The 17,898-nt window shown below is 44.7% G+C and overlaps 1 protein-coding gene across 2 annotated transcripts in view; it reads left to right on the top strand.

Moving 5' to 3' along the window:
* The first annotated feature begins 9,884 nt into the window (after positions 1-9,884).
* Positions 9,885-17,898, top strand: part of LOC125458374 (matrin-3-like) — an 88,356-nt gene continuing 80,342 nt past the window's right edge. The window contains exon 1 of one of the 2 annotated variants that reach the window (XM_048543616.2): positions 9,885-9,925. The gene's annotated coding sequence lies outside the window, so the exon portion shown is untranslated. Of the gene's footprint in view, positions 9,926-10,276; positions 10,363-17,898 lie in introns of those variants that run through there. The other variant, XM_048543615.1, reaches the window with a different exon arrangement.

The following is a 17,898-nucleotide window of genomic DNA, read 5'->3' as shown; positions in this document are numbered from 1 at the left end:
GCTGGAAAATTTAAAGCTTTATTGTCCACATGCTTGCAGAATGCAAAGCTGTTATTGAAATAATCGGTATTCCTACAGGAATTTATCTAGTGCCTCAAAAAGTCATTTCTGCCATGATATATTTGATAAAAACGGCACCTTTTGTGATCTAGAGATGAGAGTAATTGAAGACCAGTAGATGTGAATGTTTTGTCACAAGGAATCATGTACACATCGTAGAGCAAAATGTCAAATGATCTGTGATGAAATGCAAATACTTCTGAGTGGAACTTTTGGATTTCAAATGAGTAGAAACATGACTGATCCTTTGTTCAGCATCTGGTATCGTGCAGACTGTGACTGTACGCTTTTGTGTAACATCATCAAAGTGACCTTTGTTTTTCAATGTTTAGTGCAGTTCATGTATGTATTACCGGGTCCATGCTAACAACAGAAACATTACCTTGCTGGGTTACGTGCATTTGAAACGAAGTGTGGAAGTCAGTAAAGCATGTAAATGGATGCAGTTCCATAAATAACAAGTCAGAATTCTGCGAAAAGGTGGAAATTTCTCTTCTCTGATAATTACATCAAGTCCTGATCCACCATTTGAAGCCACAGCTTGGATTATTCTCAGCTCTCAGTCATTCTTAACTGTCCCCAAAAGGGATTTTTTTTCACACTGTCGTTTGGAGTTTTTTATTGTTAGATTTTTTAGTAATTAATCATCCACTTACTGAACTGGTGCAATTACAGATAGAGAATCCCTTGAAGATTGTTCAAGTATGGAACCTGCCAGCTGTTTTAAATACAGACATATTTGTGCTTCCTTTGTCCCCGTTAACATCCTGGGCTGCTAAGGGCAGTGACTTGGGCTGACCCTTGTTGACTTCTTCGCAGTCTTCGTTTGAAATTTTATGTGGCATATCACATTGTATGGTAACTGGTCCCCCTGACACCTATCTTTTATGTTTCTCAGAATATCAAGCCTTTTCTTCATGTAGGAGGTGCTACTTTATTTTGAAGTGTCGCGTTTGTAAGTCTTGCCTTAAAAATGCATTTCTTGAACCGTGCTGCATATTGTCTCTCACTTCAAGGGAGGAGGTCTCAAGTGGAACTCCTCCCCCATATAAGCTTCTTCAGTCATAGTCATGAACCATTTCCAGCCCAGATTGGTTGTGTATTGGCCAAAATATCTTTTAATGCCTTGAAGCATCTCCTGTCCACCTTATACCTCCCAACATGAATAGACAGACAGTCAGACACACGCACATGCATGTGTGCACATTCTCTCACTCACTCTCTCTCTCGCTCTCTGTACTATTTTTGTTCACTGGAATGGAGAATGGAATTAATTGTCATTGCTTCACATCTCTGGGTTGGGACTTGATTCTGGTGAATTCCCACATTCAGTGTGCTGCAGAACTGAAATTTAGACTCCAGTGCTGCTCTTCTCAATGCTTTTTCATTACTGTACATTTGATAATACACTATGTTCCATGATCAAAGGGCACATCAGGTTGAACAATGTATGTTAAGGATATAGTAATGCCAATAAAAACTGAAAGAACTGCAGATGCTGTAAATCAGAAACAAAAACAGAAGTTACTGGAAAAGCTCAGCAGGTCTGGCAGCATCTGTGAAGGAGAAAACAGAGTTAACAGACACTTCCTCACAACTGTTCTGAGGGTAGGATCAGCTTTTCCAGCAACTTCTGTTTTTGTATGTGATGGTAATACCTATGCTGGAGCTTTATTTGAACTGTGATCCCTCAATAATAATGCATTGGATGTGTGCGGAACAGATTATCTGGCAAATAAACATAGCATATTGGTGCATCTTAACAAGAAGTAATTAGCTTAGAAGTATGATGAGGACTTAAACAAAGTTAGTGAAAGGTATCAATGATTTTAATGTATTCTTCCAGTATTGTGACAGAAAAAAAGAGAGTAAAATTCAAGAAGATAAGAACCTGTGATGGTTACACCAGAAAAGCGGAAAGTTTGATTGAGTGCCTGTTCTGCTTCTTTGGAGCAATCTTAAACTAATCTCTCAGTCACTGCTTTAATCTTGGAGGAAAAACATCACATGCTCCCAATAATCTTGTGTATGAAGGGTGGAACCTAAGGTAAGAGTTAAAACGCATTGTTACAATGTATCACTGCAATACATTTATCAAAGAAAATTACACTAACTTTCTATGTATTATTGTGTGTAGGAAATCGGAGCTACTTGGGACAACAGGCTAACACATCCCTTGCACCAAGTGACATATAGAATAGCACAGCACAGGCACATGACATCTCTCTGAAGAGCTAACCAATTAGTCCTGCTCTTTTCCTCCCTTGTACTGTTGCAGATTTTCTTCAAGTGTTGAAGAATGTAAGAAACAAATCACGTGCACTCTTCGAACCTGCCCTATCACTCATTAGAATCATTGCTGAATTTCTGCCTTAGCTCCTTTCCTATTTGCTCCCCACATCTCTTGATTCCCCAAGATATTTGAAAACTTATCTATCGAACACCACACCCCTTCGGAGTGGAAAATTTCAGATTCACATCCTTTGGGTAGGAGACATTTTTCCACCTAAGATGATAAAAAATAAGAACAGGAGTAGATTACTTGGCACGTCAAGCCCTCTGTGCTATTGAATTGCAACATGGCTGATCCAACATTCCTCATGTACACTTCCCTGCCTTTTCTCCATGGCTCTTGATTCACCAACCGATCAAGAATTTATCTGTCACAGCTTTAAATATACATAAGGACTCTGCTGCCACAGTTCTCTTAGGCTATCCATGACAAAGCAGCTTGCTGGATAGATGCCCCATTCTAACACCTTCAACAGTACTCCCTCCATTATCAATGCACAGTGGCAGCTTGTGTACCACTTACAAGATTTTTGCAATAGATCCTTTGACAGTACCTACCAAACAAAGGGACACCATCATCTGCAAGATCCCCTTCAAGTCATCACTCTGACTTTGAGTTACATTGTTTTTCCCTCCCTGTCACTGTGTTAAAATCCTGGAATTCCTTCCCTAACAGCACTGTGGGAGCATTTGCACTGCATTGACTGTAGTGGCTCAAGGAGGCAGCTCACTACCTTCTCAACAGTGATTAGGAATGAGAAACAAATGCTGTTTTGACAAACAATACTCACATCCCATTAATGAATAGAAACCATTATTAATGATAGTGCTTTTCTCAATGGAGCATGGCCTATGATATAGAAATTTAAGCAGTGCAGTTATCTTTTTTCCAATGTGCAGGACTACTTGAAGATCTTTTAAATTCATTCTTGGGGTATTGGCATTGCTTATCCATAACTGTCCTTGAGAAGCTTGAGGTGATATCCCTTTTTGAACTATTGCAGACCTTGGTAGGGCAGCCCACAGTGCTATAAAGAGCTAATCTGTCATGGGGCATAAGAGATCATGCTTGATGTACAGAGGACATTACATTGCTGAGTTGGAATTGATGGGAAATGTGTGCGATGAGGGGGAGTAAGAGTAAATCTTCGAGGAATGTTGTATTTCTTGTGGAGAGGTCAGGTACCATTTGGGTTTCAACTAGGGGAAACTTCGACAGAGGTAAGGCACCTTTTGAGTTTCTGTAAAGGCATACTGATATAAACAAAGTGCACAAACTTGTTTCGACTTGAAAAGTTGTGAAGTACAGAAAAGATGTTGCTAAGTATTTGTGTGTACCAATGATAGAAAACCATTCACTTTCACACTGGGCTGTCTAATGAGAATTGCTCCACCTGCTTCTTGATTGTAAATGTGTATTCAACTCAGTATTTTTAAGTAATTGATAGAAATGTTTATTGATATAAGATATAAACCACAAATGGAATGTTTAACATTGCATAATATTTGTTTTCATCAGACATTTGTTCATGCAGTTTCATGGCATTCAGTGTTTGTTTTCTATCAATGACAGTTTTCTTGTTTTGAATAGCGAGACACCCTATGGTTTGGTACCCAGTTTTTTTCTGATACACCCTGATTAATGCCCATGCTGTATAAAAGATGAGTAGGCATGGAGAGGAAAGGACAAAGAGTATTTTGCTGGAGAAGAATTGGCATTTGAGTTAGAATTGGGGCTAAAAAGGGGCATGGTAGTGATTTGGGGCATATTAGGTGTGACAAGCCCTGGGGGCTGGGGACAGGAAAATTTGAAGCTGTTGACTTGCTTGCTGAACTGGCTTGTTTTCATACAGATGTTTCATCACCATACTAGGTAACATCATCAGTGAGGCCTCCGATGAAACAATGTTGTTATACTCCACTTGGAATTCCGATCTGTATAGTGATTGTGTCATTTCTGGTTCTGTTCTGTATGGGTTTTCATATGGAGTCCAATTCTGTATGTTTGTTGATTACGTTGCAGATTGATAACCATGCCTCTAGGAATTCCCGTGTGTGTCTGTGTTTGGCTTGGGCTCCTATAGTTACATTGATCCCACTAAAATGGGTAGCTCTCATTGTCCAAGAGTACTGATATTGAGTAAAGTTTGTTGTGTTGTTTTGCTGCTAGCTGATGTTCATGTCTTCTGATGGCTAGTTTCCTACCTGTCTGCCTATCATTGCATGGTATTTTGTAAACCATGTTGGTTCTGCGTGTAGTGGGAATGGGGTCTTTAATCCTTGTGAATGTTTGATGTAGGGTAGCTGTGGGCTTGTGTGCTACATTGATTCCTTGTGGTCTTAGCAGTCTCGTTGTAAGTTCTGATATGTTCTTGATGTGGGGCAGTGTGGCCCAGTGTGTTACGTCATACTGTGTCATCTTGTTATCTGTTTAGAAGGCATTTGTGGGTGAAGTTGCATCCTTTTGTAGTGAATATTTGCATTGGCCCCCTTCCTCTTTCCAGTGTAATTCTGGCATGTTGCAGTGTGTCGTGGCCCATTTAAATAGTGTCCCAATACACTTTGTGGACGTTGGGGTGATTGCTGTAGAAGTTGAGGATTTGGTCATTGTGGGTTGCTTTCCCGTGTACTGAGGTTTGGAACTTCCTAGTGGTCATACGTTCAATTCTGACAGCCAGAAATGAAAGCTGATTGTTGTTGTTTTCTTCTTCCTTTGTGAATTTAATCCCTGTGAATACACTGTTGATGAGGTCATGAGTTAGTTTGTTCTGTTTAATAATGTCAAACATGTCGTCTATGAACCAGATCCACAGTTTAGGTTGAATGTGGAGGAGGATAGTGTGTTCTAGTCTTTGCGTGATTGCTTCCGAGATGGGTGATTCCGAGGGTGTGCCATTGATCTGTTTGTATGCTTGACCATTAAAGACAAAGTGTGTGGTGAGGCACCGGTCTAGTAGTTTGAATATGTTGTCATTGCTGTTGGAACTGCTAGCCTGAATTCCTGCTTCCTGTGGTAATGTGGCAAATGTTTCTTTGGCTAGTGGGATGTTGGTTGATGTGAATAAATCTTTGACGTTATAGGATACCATAATCTTGTTGTCACTGATTTTTATGTTCTTGAGGATATTGAGGAAATCTTGGGTTGAGTGGATGGAATGGGGTGATCTGTTGACCAGGTGTTTCAATCTCTGTTGTAGGTCCTTGGCCAGTTTGTGTGAAGGTGTGCCTGGTAGAGAAACATTGAGTCTGAGGGGGCTGTCTGGTTTTTGTACTTTAGGATATCCATAGAAGCAGGGTGTGTTTGTGTCTTCTGGTTTCATTCTCAATTAGTCTGTTCTGCATCCTTTAGTTTCTTCAGTGTCTGGATAATCCTAGCTACATCTAGGTAAGAGGAAGTAATAGGGAGGGATCATTTACTCCACTGCTGTTGCAGACACCACTGAAACAGCAAAGGAAAGCAACCAACCACAATCCATCAATGCTGGAGCTGTTGCTCAAGCCATGACTGTCATGGCCACAAGGAATGGACTGGATCCTCTGCTCAACAGCGACCCACAACCTAACACTGCAGCCACAGAGTTAAGAAAAGATGAATTTGATTCAAGAGTTAAACGAAGAAAAAATAAGATGCAGTCGGTCATTTGAGAGGGAGCAGATAGGCAAGGAGTCTGGACACTTCCAACCCTGCCGCCTCTGCCACCTTGATTAAATGTGCAGATTGAAATTGGCAACTATGATGTTGTGGGTATCACAGAGGCCTGGCTGCAAGGCAATCGGGACTGGGAACTAAATACACATTCTGTCAAAATTGTCAGAGAGGTCAAGATTGCCTTGTTAGTAAGAAATTAAGTTAAATTGATAGCAAGAAGTGATGCAGAGTCAGAAGACATAGAAGTTGGGGGCAGGGTGTAGACTTGAGGAACCACAAAGGAAAAAAGACCCTGATGGAGTTAAGTACAGGCCTACTAGCAGTAGTCAGGATGTAGGGAAGAAAGTAAATCAGAAAATAAATCAAATGAATAGTCCATTATTTCATTTATTAAGGATGAGATTGTGGACTACTTGGAAGTGCATGGTAAAATAGGACTGAGTCAACACTGCTTCGTCAAGAGGAGGGTATGCTTGAAAAATTTGTTAGAGTTCTTTGAGCAGGCAATAATAAGGTTAGACAAAAGAGAGCTGTTTTGGAAGTGATCTGTTTGGATTTCCAGAAGGTCTTTGACAAGGTGCTGCACAGGAGGCTGCTAAATAAGTTAAGAGCCCATGGTTTTACAGGCAAGCTACTGGCATGGATAGATTTGGATAGGATTGGCTGACTGGCAGAAGGCAGAGAGTCCGGTTAAAGGGGTCTTCAGGATCTAGGGATAAATGGCTTTTCAGGATGGCAAATGGAGTCTACGGAGTTCTGCGGTGGTCCGTGTTGGACCACACTATTTATGTTATACATGAATGATCAGAGTGAAGGAATTGAGGGCATTGTTGCTAAGTTGAAAATGACACAAAGATAAATGGAGGCGGAGGTAGTGTTGAGGAACCTGGGAGGCTACAGAAAGACTTAGGTTGGGAGAGTGGGCAAAAAAAGTGGCAGATGGAAGACAATGTGGGAAAGTTTACAATTATGCATTTTGGTAGGAAGAACTGAGACGTAGATTCTTTTTGAAATCGGGAAGGACTTTGGAAATCTGAAGTACCAAGGGACTTGGGATCACAGTTCAGGTTTCTCTTAAGGTTAAAGTACAGGTTTAATGGTAAATTTGAAAGGCAACTGTAATGTTAGCATTCATTTTAAGAGGGCTAGAATACAAAAGCAGGGATGTACTCCAAATATTATATAAGGCTGTGCTCAGTTTGCATTTGGATTATTGTGAGCAGTCTTGGGCCCTGTATCTCAGGACTGATGTGCTGAACTTGGAGGGGGTCCTGGCAGGGGTGATGGGGGGAGACACAAACACCCCCTGCTTCTATTGCACGAATGATCCCAGGGATAAAGGGCTTGTCATTATGAGGAGCGGTTGAAGACTCTGGGTCTGTACTCAGTGGAGTTTAGAGGGATTGGTGGCAGGGTGGAATCTGATTCAAACTTACAGAATACTGAGAGGCCTGGATAGACTGGACACAAAGAATATGTTTCCACTTAGGAGATACTAAGACTCGAAGGAATAGCCTCAGAGTGAAGGGATCACCCTTTGGAATTTCCTCAGCCAGAAGGTGGTTAATCTGTGGTACTCATTGCCACAGGGGGCTGTGGAGGCCAAGTCATTGAGTGTATTTAAGACACAGATAGATAGGATCTCGATTAGTAAGGCAATCAAGGGTTACAGGGAGAAGTAAGGAGAAAGGAATTGAGAAAAATATCAGCCAGGGTTGAATGGTGGAGCGAAATGACCTAATTCTGCTCCTATATCCAATGGTCTTAAAAATTCAATGGTTGGAATGTGGAACTCATTACCACAGAAAGTAATCAACAAAAAATTGCAAAGGAAAAAGTAGTGAGCAGAAGTGAAAGCCTGAGACAAATAGATTGACAGGGAGGGAGTGTGGGGGTGGTGGTGTCAAACTTGCCTGAGTACAAACTAGTTGGGCTGAATGGCCTTTTGTGTTATTTAATATTCCCATCATTCTTCATCCTTTGTAAGATTTCCTCCTTAATTTGTACCAATTTCCCTAGATTTATCGAGAGGCCCATTTTTTTTTTTATTCTACTTATCCAAAGCATCCACACTTTTTACATCAACAGGTTGTACCCTATCTGTTTTAAACAGATGGCCATATAGGAATATGATACAGAAATGGACCATTTGGACCAACAGGTCCATCCTGATCTTTATGCTCCACTCAAACTGCCTCATCTTTTTCCTCCTTTTAATCTATTATTGTATTCCTTTAACCATTTTCCCTTGTATGCATTTTGTTAAATGCAACTGTACTGTTTGTTTCAATCGTATTAGGGAGTTGCCTCCTAGCCTGGTGTGGTGACCTCCTGGCCTGGCATGGCAGACTTTTGGCCTGTGCGGCAGACTCTCATCTTAGCATGGTAGTCTCTCAGCCTGGCATGACCTAACAGGACTTCCACTCTTGAGGTCATTCCTCAAAGTGTGGTTTACCTTGGCTAAGCGCTTAAAAAAGGTTGTAATGTTTGAACTTTCAACTTTATTTTCTACTCAGATTTAAGAAGGTCTGTAATGTGTAACCTTTAACCTCACTTCCTATGTTTTATGCGATATGGCAATTACTGCAATTTTTAACTTTGTTCTTTCTTTCTACCTTGTTCTTAAGATTCTGTACATGGGTACTTGTACCTAAAATGGTGCTTTTATTGGCAACATTATATATTTTTCACTGTAATCCTACACTTTTGTATTTAAGTACACATGACAATAATACTTTAAAAAGCAAATCCTTCACTAGAGGTTTCTTCTGTATTCACTATTACATTCATTGGTGACTGTTTATATTAATTATGCTCACTCCTACAAAGGAAACACTTCCTCTACAATCCACACCTCTACCACATCTGAACCGATCATATTGTTTGTGTTCTGCCATTTATTTTTCAAATTTCTTTTATAGTTATTTTGTCTGTTTCTCTTAATGGCAATAATGCTACTTTATTTTCTCATGATACATCTTTATTGCCTGTTTACTCTTGTTGTCAGTTCTAACATTGAATCAAATGTTTGTAACTCATTCATGGGATGCCTGAAAGCACAAGTAGAAGCCAGCATTAATAGTCTAATTGCCCTTGAGATACAACAGGGTGGCTTTTCGTATTTGAAGATAATTTGACCCAGAATATAATGAAAGCAAAATATGAATGATTCATTTTCAGCTTCTCTCTGATATTAACATCTGAGATCTTCACAGACTTCAGTAACTCTTCAAAAGGACAAATATTTTGCTGAAATAGCTGATGTGAACAGCTGACGTGAATTCAACGCAGACAGATGGTCTACCTCACAACCAAAGACTATGTAGGAATGAACTGGGGAAACAATTTTTTCTGTCAAAGGGCAGTGAACCTGTAGCATTCTGTATCATAGAAGGCCATGGAGATCAAGTGTCTTCAAGAAAGAGATAGATTTCATTTTAATTGATTGCAGCGAGAGGTATTGAGATAAAGGGTACACCATGATCCCATTGAATGGTGAAAGCAGTTGGAAGTATGTTTTGAAGAAGGGTCCTGGAATTGAAACGTTAACATGGTTTCTGTCCGCAGATGGTGCCGAATATGCTGAGTCTTGTAAAGACATTTCTGATTTTGTTTGATTACTGGCACCTGCAGTTCTCTGGAAGACCTCTACCTGATTGAGGGCATCTAGGGAGAGAAAACATTAAATTTATTTGTACACTAGCTGTGCAGCCATAACCATGTATGCCTCCCTCTGTCTAATCATCTCATGTTCTGTGTGATCTTGTATGTTGTGATACGCAAAACAAAACATTTCACTGCAGTTAGGTAGGTGTGACGCTAATAAATAATCTGTATATCCCACGCCCCATGAGTGAATTTGTGACGCAGTGGCTTCCCGTAGACTAGGAGGCCAACGTTCAAGTTTTGACTGCGCTACGAGAGGTGTGTAATATTTCTGAACAGGTTGCTTAGGAACATAATTTTTAAAGAAGAAAACAAAGTGGAGGGGAAAGAGGTGGGGATGTTTTCTGTCAAGGTTTTGGAGGAGCTGCTGGAATGGAACTTGCACCGAAAGGAACACTTGTTTGAGGCCTTACTGTCTCCAAGTGCTGAAGATCACTGGGTCAGGCAGCGTCCAGCAGGCCAAGGTTTCTACTCAAGGGGAACGGAACCACGCGTGCTCTGTCACGTGCTCCTCGCCTGTAACAAAAGTTTTCGGGGTTTGCACATGCGCCGTTGTTTTTTTGTTCCCCCTTCCCCTCCCCCGCCAGCGGAGTGGGCGGTGCGCGGTGCAGCATGGGAGTGTCGGGCCGCGCGGTGCGTGGTGGGGCCGCGGGTTCCATCTGGCCTGCTCCCACTCGCTCGAGCGGCTGCCGGAGGTAAGAGAGCGGCGTGGAGAGAGGGAAAGAAAGAGGATTAAATCTTCTTGTGGAGACATCGAAAGGGGGGTTGGAGGGTAATGTTTGATGACGGTGTGGGAGGGTGAGTGAGTGGGGGGGTGTGTGTGTGTGTGTGTTGGTCGGTGGCGGTTGTCGGTGCTGGCTAACGGCCGGTTTTTTTTCTCTCCCGAGCGGCGCCGCCATTTTGTGTTGGAAGGGGAGAGGCTGCGGGAGCCGCGTAGAGAAAATGCTCAGCTTTCGAGGCCTGCTCCTCACACACACACGCACACACACACGGTGTAAATAAACACACAGGTATTCCCGGGGGTGGGGGTCCCTCCGCGAGAAAAGCCCCTGGAAAAGCGGCGACCGTTCTCCCTCCCAGGAGCGAGAACAACAACAGAAATCCTCCCCCCTCCGGCTCCGGGCGGGCGTCGACACAGGGAGACCTCGCCGCGGCAAATCGGTCCCCGGAAGGCCGCAAATACACTGTAAGGCGGCGTTTTTCTTTTGTTTTGTTAAAAACACGCGCACGCTTTTCTGAGTTTTCTGTCGGGGAGATGCGGCGGCGGGGAGAAAAAAAACCGCCAGCCCGCCAGCCAACCGCAAATAAAATCTGTTGAGGGGCGCAAAGGGATCTGTGCAGGAGTGCTGCCCCCGACCCCGTTCCCCGCCCCCGTTCCCCGCCCCACTTTCTCTCCCCCCCCCCCCCCCGCGCCCCACTTTCTCTCCCCCCCCCCCGCGCCCCACTTTCTCCCCCCCCCGCGCCCCACTTTCTCCCCCCCCCGCGCCCCACTTTCTCCCCCCCCCGCGCCCCACTTTCTCCCCCCCCCGCGCCCCACTTTCTCCCCCCCCCCCGCGCCCCACTTTCTCCCCCCCCGCGCCCCACTTTCTCCCCCCCCGCGCCCCACTTTCTCCCCCCCCCGCGCCCCACTTTCTCCCCCCCCCGCGCCCCACTTTCTCCCCCCCCCCCCGCGCCCCACTTTCTCCCCCCCCCCGCGCCCCACTTTCTCCCCCCCCCCGCGCCCCACTTTCTCCCCCCCCCCCGCGCCCCACTTTCTCCCCCCCCCCGCGCCCCACTTTCTCCCCCCCCCCCCGCGCCCCACTTTCTCCCCCCCCCCCCCGCGCCCCACTTTCTCCCCCCCCCGCGCCCCACTTTCTCCCCCCCCCCGCGCCCCACTTTCTCCCCCCCCCCGCGCCCCACTTTCTCTCCCCCCCCGCGCCCCACTTTCTCCCCCCCCCGCGCCCCACTTTCTCCCCCCCCCGCGCCCCACTTTCTCCCCCCCCCGCGCCCCACTTTCTCCCCCCCCCGCGCCCCACTTTCTCCCCCCCCCGCGCCCCACTTTCTCCCCCCCCCGCGCCCCACTTTCTCCCCCCCCCGCGCCCCACTTTCTCCCCCCCCCGCGCCCCACTTTCTCCCCCCCCCGCGCCCCACTTTCTCCCCCCCCCGCGCCCCACTTTCTCCCCCCCCCCGCGCCCCACTTTCTCCCCCCCCGCGCCCCACTTTCTCCCCCCCCGCGCCCCACTTTCTCCCCCCCCCGCGCCCCACTTTCTCCCCCCCCGCGCCCCACTTTCTCCCCCCCCCGCGCCCCACTTTCTCCCCCCCGCGCCCCACTTTCTCCCCCCCCGCGCCCCACTTTCTCCCCCCCCGCGCCCCACTTTCTCCCCCCCCCGCGCCCCACTTTCTCCCCCCCCCGCGCCCCACTTTCTCCCCCCCCGCGCCCCACTTTCTCCCCCCCCGCGCCCCACTTTCTCCCCCCCCGCGCCCCACTTTCTCCCCCCCCCCGCGCCCCACTTTCTCCCCCCCGCGCCCCACTTTCTCCCCCCGCGCCCCACTTTCTCCCCCCCGCGCCCCACTTTCTCCCCCCCCCGCGCCCCACTTTCTCCCCCCGCGCCCCACTTTCTCCCCTCCCCCGCGCCCCACTTTCTCCCCTCCCCCGCGCCCCACTTTCTCCCCTCCCCCGCGCCCCACTTTCTCCCCTCCCCCGCGCCCCACTTTCTCCCCTCCCCCGCGCCCCACTTTCTCCCCTCCCCCGCGCCCCACTTTCTCCCCTCCCCCGCGCCCCACTTTCTCCCCTCCCCCGCGCCCCACTTTCTCCCCCCCGCGCCCCACTTTCTCCCCCCCCGCGCCCCACTTTCTCCCCCCCCGCGCCCCACTTTCTCCCCCCCCGCGCCCCACTTTCTCCCCCCCCGCGCCCCACTTCTCCCCCCTCCGCGCCCCGCCTCTCCCCCCCGCGCCCCATTTCTCTCTCTCTCTCTCCCCCCCCCCCCCCACCTTTTCATGCAGCTGTAAATAAACCTTATTCCCTGCAGGGCCTGTAAATAAACCACAGGAATTCTGAAGCTTAACCCGCTCCCTCCTCCCGCAGGGTTTTAAATAAATGTAAATTTCACAGGACAAGGCAAATCATAAATCCTGGCGGTTCACATTCTCGTGGGAAAGCATGATTAACCGCAGGAAGCAAATCGTAGAGACCTTTGGGGATGGTGATATAGATGCGACGGAACCACGCAAGTTTTAAACTACTCTCAGGGAATTTGTGACCCCTGCTGAAAGGAAAACTGAGAAATGTCCTCTTTTTGCTGAAGGCCATTAAATGACGCCTGGATCATTCGTGTCCATCTTTATGTCCACCTGTAAAGATAGCATTTGTAATCTCAGTATACTCTGTTTCCTAGATAACAAAGTGTGAAGCTGGATGAACACAGCAGGCCAAGCAGCATCTCAGGAGCACAAAAGCTGACCTTAGGCCAGAAACGTCAGCTCTTGTGCTCCTGAGATGCTGCTTGGCCTGCTGTGTTCATCCAGCTTCACACTTTGTTATCTCGGATTCTCCAACATTTGCAGTTCCCATATTCCCTGATCACGCTCTGTTTCCTCATTCCTCCACTCCACATGAAATTCTTCCATGCTCGCTGCATCAAACCAAGCATATAGTTGAGTCCTGAAGTAAAAATGATAAAATGCTGGCAGTGCTGAGAGTGAAAGCTTCAGTAGAGAGTGAGAAAAGAGGTAAAGTTTAAGATGTTGTTCATTTCCAGCATATTTTTTGTTTTGAAATCTCTATCAGTTAGTGTCAGGGAGCCTGAAGTGGACGTACACAGAACCCGACCAAGGCCTTTTGAAGGATAGTACAATTTAGAGGAAGAGGAAACATGATAGCTCAGTGAAACATCAGTACAGGAATGATCTTGTTTTGAGAGCTCAAAATTCAAATTATTTTGGATGAAAATAAGAAATAGCGAAGGAGAGTACTGTCTGGTGGGAGCACTCTATAGCTTCCAATGCAGTAAATCCAAAAAATTGGGACCTGAAAGAAATATGCTTCTTTAATTAATTGTGAACGACTTTAACTTTTCTTATGGCTTGGGGAAATCATATTGATGAAGTTAGCCTTGAAGGTAAGTTCATACAAGAAACTGTCCCAAACACGCACTAACTTTTAAAATTAGCTAGTTAACAACTGATTTTATCTGTTAATATATAATGAGAGAGGATTTATTAATGATCTCACTGTAAAGTGTGATCATTTCATCATAGAATTTTACAGTCAGTTTCAAAGTGAGAGAAGCAGTGGTCTGAACCCAGTGCACGAAATTTAAAGGCAGTTATAGAGATATAAAAGCTAAAGTGGATTGGAAAAATATATTAATAAGTAAGAAGAGGATAAGTGGTAGCAAGTATTGGAGGTGTTTTGTAGTCTCAATAATGACCCATGAGAACAATGGAGCAGTTGTGGATAACAAAAGAAGTTGAGGATGGCATCATGTTAAGTCATAGTGTCAGAAAGAATAATGGTAAACCAAGATTCAGGAATTTTTAGAACCCAGCAAAGGATAATTCCTAAAATATGAGGGGAAGAAAATCAACTGAGTATACCACTGAGAAACAGCAACAATATGAAAAGGAGAGTAACTTAAGTAAGCATTGATCCCTTAGAGGATGAGATTAGGGAATTTATAATGGGAAACAAAGAATAGCAGAGGTAGTTGTGCTTTGTATCTGTCTTGAAAGTAGAAGATATTAAAGCATCCCAATAACAGAAACGTCAGTTAGAAAAGAGGGAGCAAAATATTACTAGGCAAACTGATAAGACTAAAAGATTACAGGGCCCTGATTTCTTCTTAAAGTAAGTGGCTGCAGAAATTTTGGGTGCATTGTTTGAAATTTTTCAGAGTTTCCAAGACTTGGAAGGATGTCCGTGCACTAGAAAATCACAAATACAACACTTCTATTTAAGGGAGTGAGATACAAAAGGAGAAATTTTTTTCTCTAACAGTTGTCATTTGGAAATGCTGGAATCCATTTTTAAGGAAGCAGGGATAGGACACTTGTAAAAATATACCAATTGATTCTGCTTATTTGTATTTTAATGAGAAACAAATTTATTGGCACTCATAGGATCTTCAAATAAGGTGGATAAGGAGGAACTAGTAGATGGAGTGAAATATAACTTTCTGAAAATCATTTGATATGATGTCATATGCAGTTTATTGCACATGAATTCATGGTGTTGAGTAATATTATTCTAGTTGGAGAATTGACTGAACAAACTACGCAAATATGTGCAAGGATCGCAACAACTTACAATCTACACGTGTCTAAGATAACTAGGAATCTTTAAGATTTAATATTTGAACCTTTATTTTGATTTGTAACAAAGTTGCAGACAATAGTTCTGGAGCAACAAACTAAGATTACTTATTAAATAATTAAACTGTTACTAACAAGGCAGTAGGTTATGAACTACGTGGCCTTTCCTCAATGGAGCAGCTTCACCAGAGGCCAATGCTTGTTTTGGCCTGATTTAATTCTTCTGTTCATTCGCTTTTCTACTTTCTGTGAACCTGTGCAGCTTTGCAGTTTCGAAGACTTGATAGGTTGAATGCAATGATGACATTTCCTCTTGCTGGAAAGACTAGAATTTGGATATATAGCATAAGAGAACCAGAGCAAGAGGCCTCCTTGGGAATGGCTGAGATGGAACCAAACTGATCTAGTTCTTTGCGTGAACATGAATTCTGTCTGATGCTTTAAATTACAACACAGAAAGAGGCCATTAAACTCATTATGTCTGTGCTGGCTGAACAAACTTACAAAAACATTCTAATCCAGCTTTGTAGAGTTATACAGATCTATAGCACATAAAAAGACCTGATTAAAAACAACCACCTAACTATTCCGATGGTATTTTTCGGCACTTGTTCCATAGCCTTGTACACCCTCTGGGTGTAAACATTTTTCTGTAGCACTCCTTGAAATCTTCTGGCCATTACCTTAAATCTATGTCCCCGGTCCATTAAGGGGAAAGTTTGTTCCTTTCAACCCTGTCTGTGCCCCGCATACTTTTATACATTGTAATTGTGTACTCCCTCAATCTGCTCTGCATAGTGAAAACAACCCCAGTCTGTTGAATATCTCCATAGCTGAAACTCACCAGCTCGCACAGCGTCCGGGTAAATCTCCTCTCTACCCTCCAGTGTAATCACACCTTTCCAGAAATGTACACAGTACTCTGGCTCTGGCCTAACCAATGTTTTATACACTTGCAATATAACTTCCATACTCTTAAACACTCTGTCTTGACTAAAAAAGGCAAAAATACCAGATGCTACCTTAATCACCTGTCCTGATAACTCATGGGACTGGTGCACACGCTCACCCAAGGTCCCCCAATCCTCCATGCTTGCTAGAGTTCTACTGTTTGATATGTACTTTCCAGCATCTGGGTTGTAGCCTTGGATCTATGATGCAGATCCAGGTTCCTTTTACGTAGTTTACACTTCAGCTTCCAAACTAAGGTTAATTCCAGACACTCCTCACACTTGGGGTGAAAGTATATTTCCTTAGGCCAATTACCTCAAACCTCTGGTTGAAATTTAATTGTAAATGATAACTGTGAACTGTCATTACAAAAAGGTTGCAGAATCATTGATTCATACAGTGTGGAAACAGTTCCTTTGGACCAACTCGTCCATGTAGACCAAGTTTCCCAAACTAGTTCCAGATAACACAATGTGGAGCCGGAGGAACACGGCAGGCCGGGCAGGATCAGAGGAGCAGGAAAACTGACAATTTGGTTGGGACCCTTCTTCAGAAATCAGAAACTAGTCCCACTTCCCTGTATTTAGCCCATTTCCCTCTAAACCTTTCCTGCTCATGTACCTTCCAAAATCTTTGAAATGTGGTAACTGTACCTGCATCTACATCTACCACTTCCTCTGGCAGTTTATTCCACATATGAACTGCCATCTGAAAAAGTTGTCCCTTGGGTCCCTTTTTAAATTTTTCTCCTCTCACCTAAAAAAAAACTTCCCCTATCCTAGGGAAAAGACTTTTGTTTTTCAACTTGTCTGTGCCCCTCATGATTTTATAAACCGCTATAAGGTCACCCTTCAACCTCCTGTGCTCAAAAAAAAACCACGCGTTACAGAGCACAAGAATTGTTTTGACCCATCACCACTGCGCTGGCTCTTCACAATGTAACTGAGTTTTTTGCTGTCTTTCTGCTAATGTTTGCATAATACTTTAATTCATTTAGTAATCTATTGCCTCTTGGATGCCTCAATTGTTTCTGCTTTCACTGCACATCCACGTAATACATTCCAGACCTAAACCACTTGTGTTCGCTCTTGCTTCATTTTACAAAACCACACCTACGATTTATAGGCCAGAGTCTAGGAATTCTGCATTGAGCAACTTACCTGACTCCCCAGAGTCTGTCCACCATCTACGAGGCACAAATTAGGAATGTGATGGAAAACTCCCCACTTGGCTAGAGGAGTACAGCTCCAGCAATACCCAAGAAACTTGATGCCATCCAGGGCAAAGATTGCATCACACATCTGCAGGCATCCACTCTTTCCACTGCTGATGCTCAGTAGCAGCAACAGTGTGTGCCAACTACAAGATACACTGCGGAAATTCATCAGGGCTCATTAGTATTTTCCAACCCCATGATTACTTCCATCTTGGAGGATAACACCAGTGCATACATGAGAACACTAATGCCTGCAGGCTCCTCTCCAAGCTGCTCACCATCCTGACTTTAGAAATATATTGCCATTCCTTCAGTGTTGTTGGATCAAAATCCTGTAATTCGCTCCCTAATAAAGTGTAGCGTTTCAAGAAGACAGATCACCAGCATCTCAAGAACAGCTAGGGATGGGTGTAAATTCCTCACCCAGCTGGCAACTCCTACATCGCGAGAGTGAACAAAATAAAAAATGAAGTTTTAATTCTGTGCCCTCTCATTCTTGATGCTCTCATGAGTAGGAACAGTTTCTCCCTATTAACACCTTCTAGCCCTTTCGTGATTTTGGAAACATCCATCACATGTCCCCTTCACTTTTTCTCCAAGAAGTCAGTGCCATCCTTTGCAATCTGTCTCTTCCAACTGAAGTTTTGCATTGCTGGAGTCATTTTCGTAAACCTCTTCTGCGCGCTCTCCAACTTCTTCCCATGCTTTCCACATTGGGGGCCCATTCACCCTATTGATCAAGATCTCTTTGTTATCTTAGATAACCTTCTTCACT

This window comes from Stegostoma tigrinum, chromosome 13 (genome assembly GCF_030684315.1).
Source record: "Stegostoma tigrinum isolate sSteTig4 chromosome 13, sSteTig4.hap1, whole genome shotgun sequence".
In the NCBI taxonomy this organism is placed as follows: Eukaryota; Metazoa; Chordata; class Chondrichthyes; order Orectolobiformes; family Stegostomatidae; genus Stegostoma; species Stegostoma tigrinum.
Note: the sequence above shows the minus strand (reverse complement) of the source record. Positions and strands in the feature narration are given on the sequence as shown.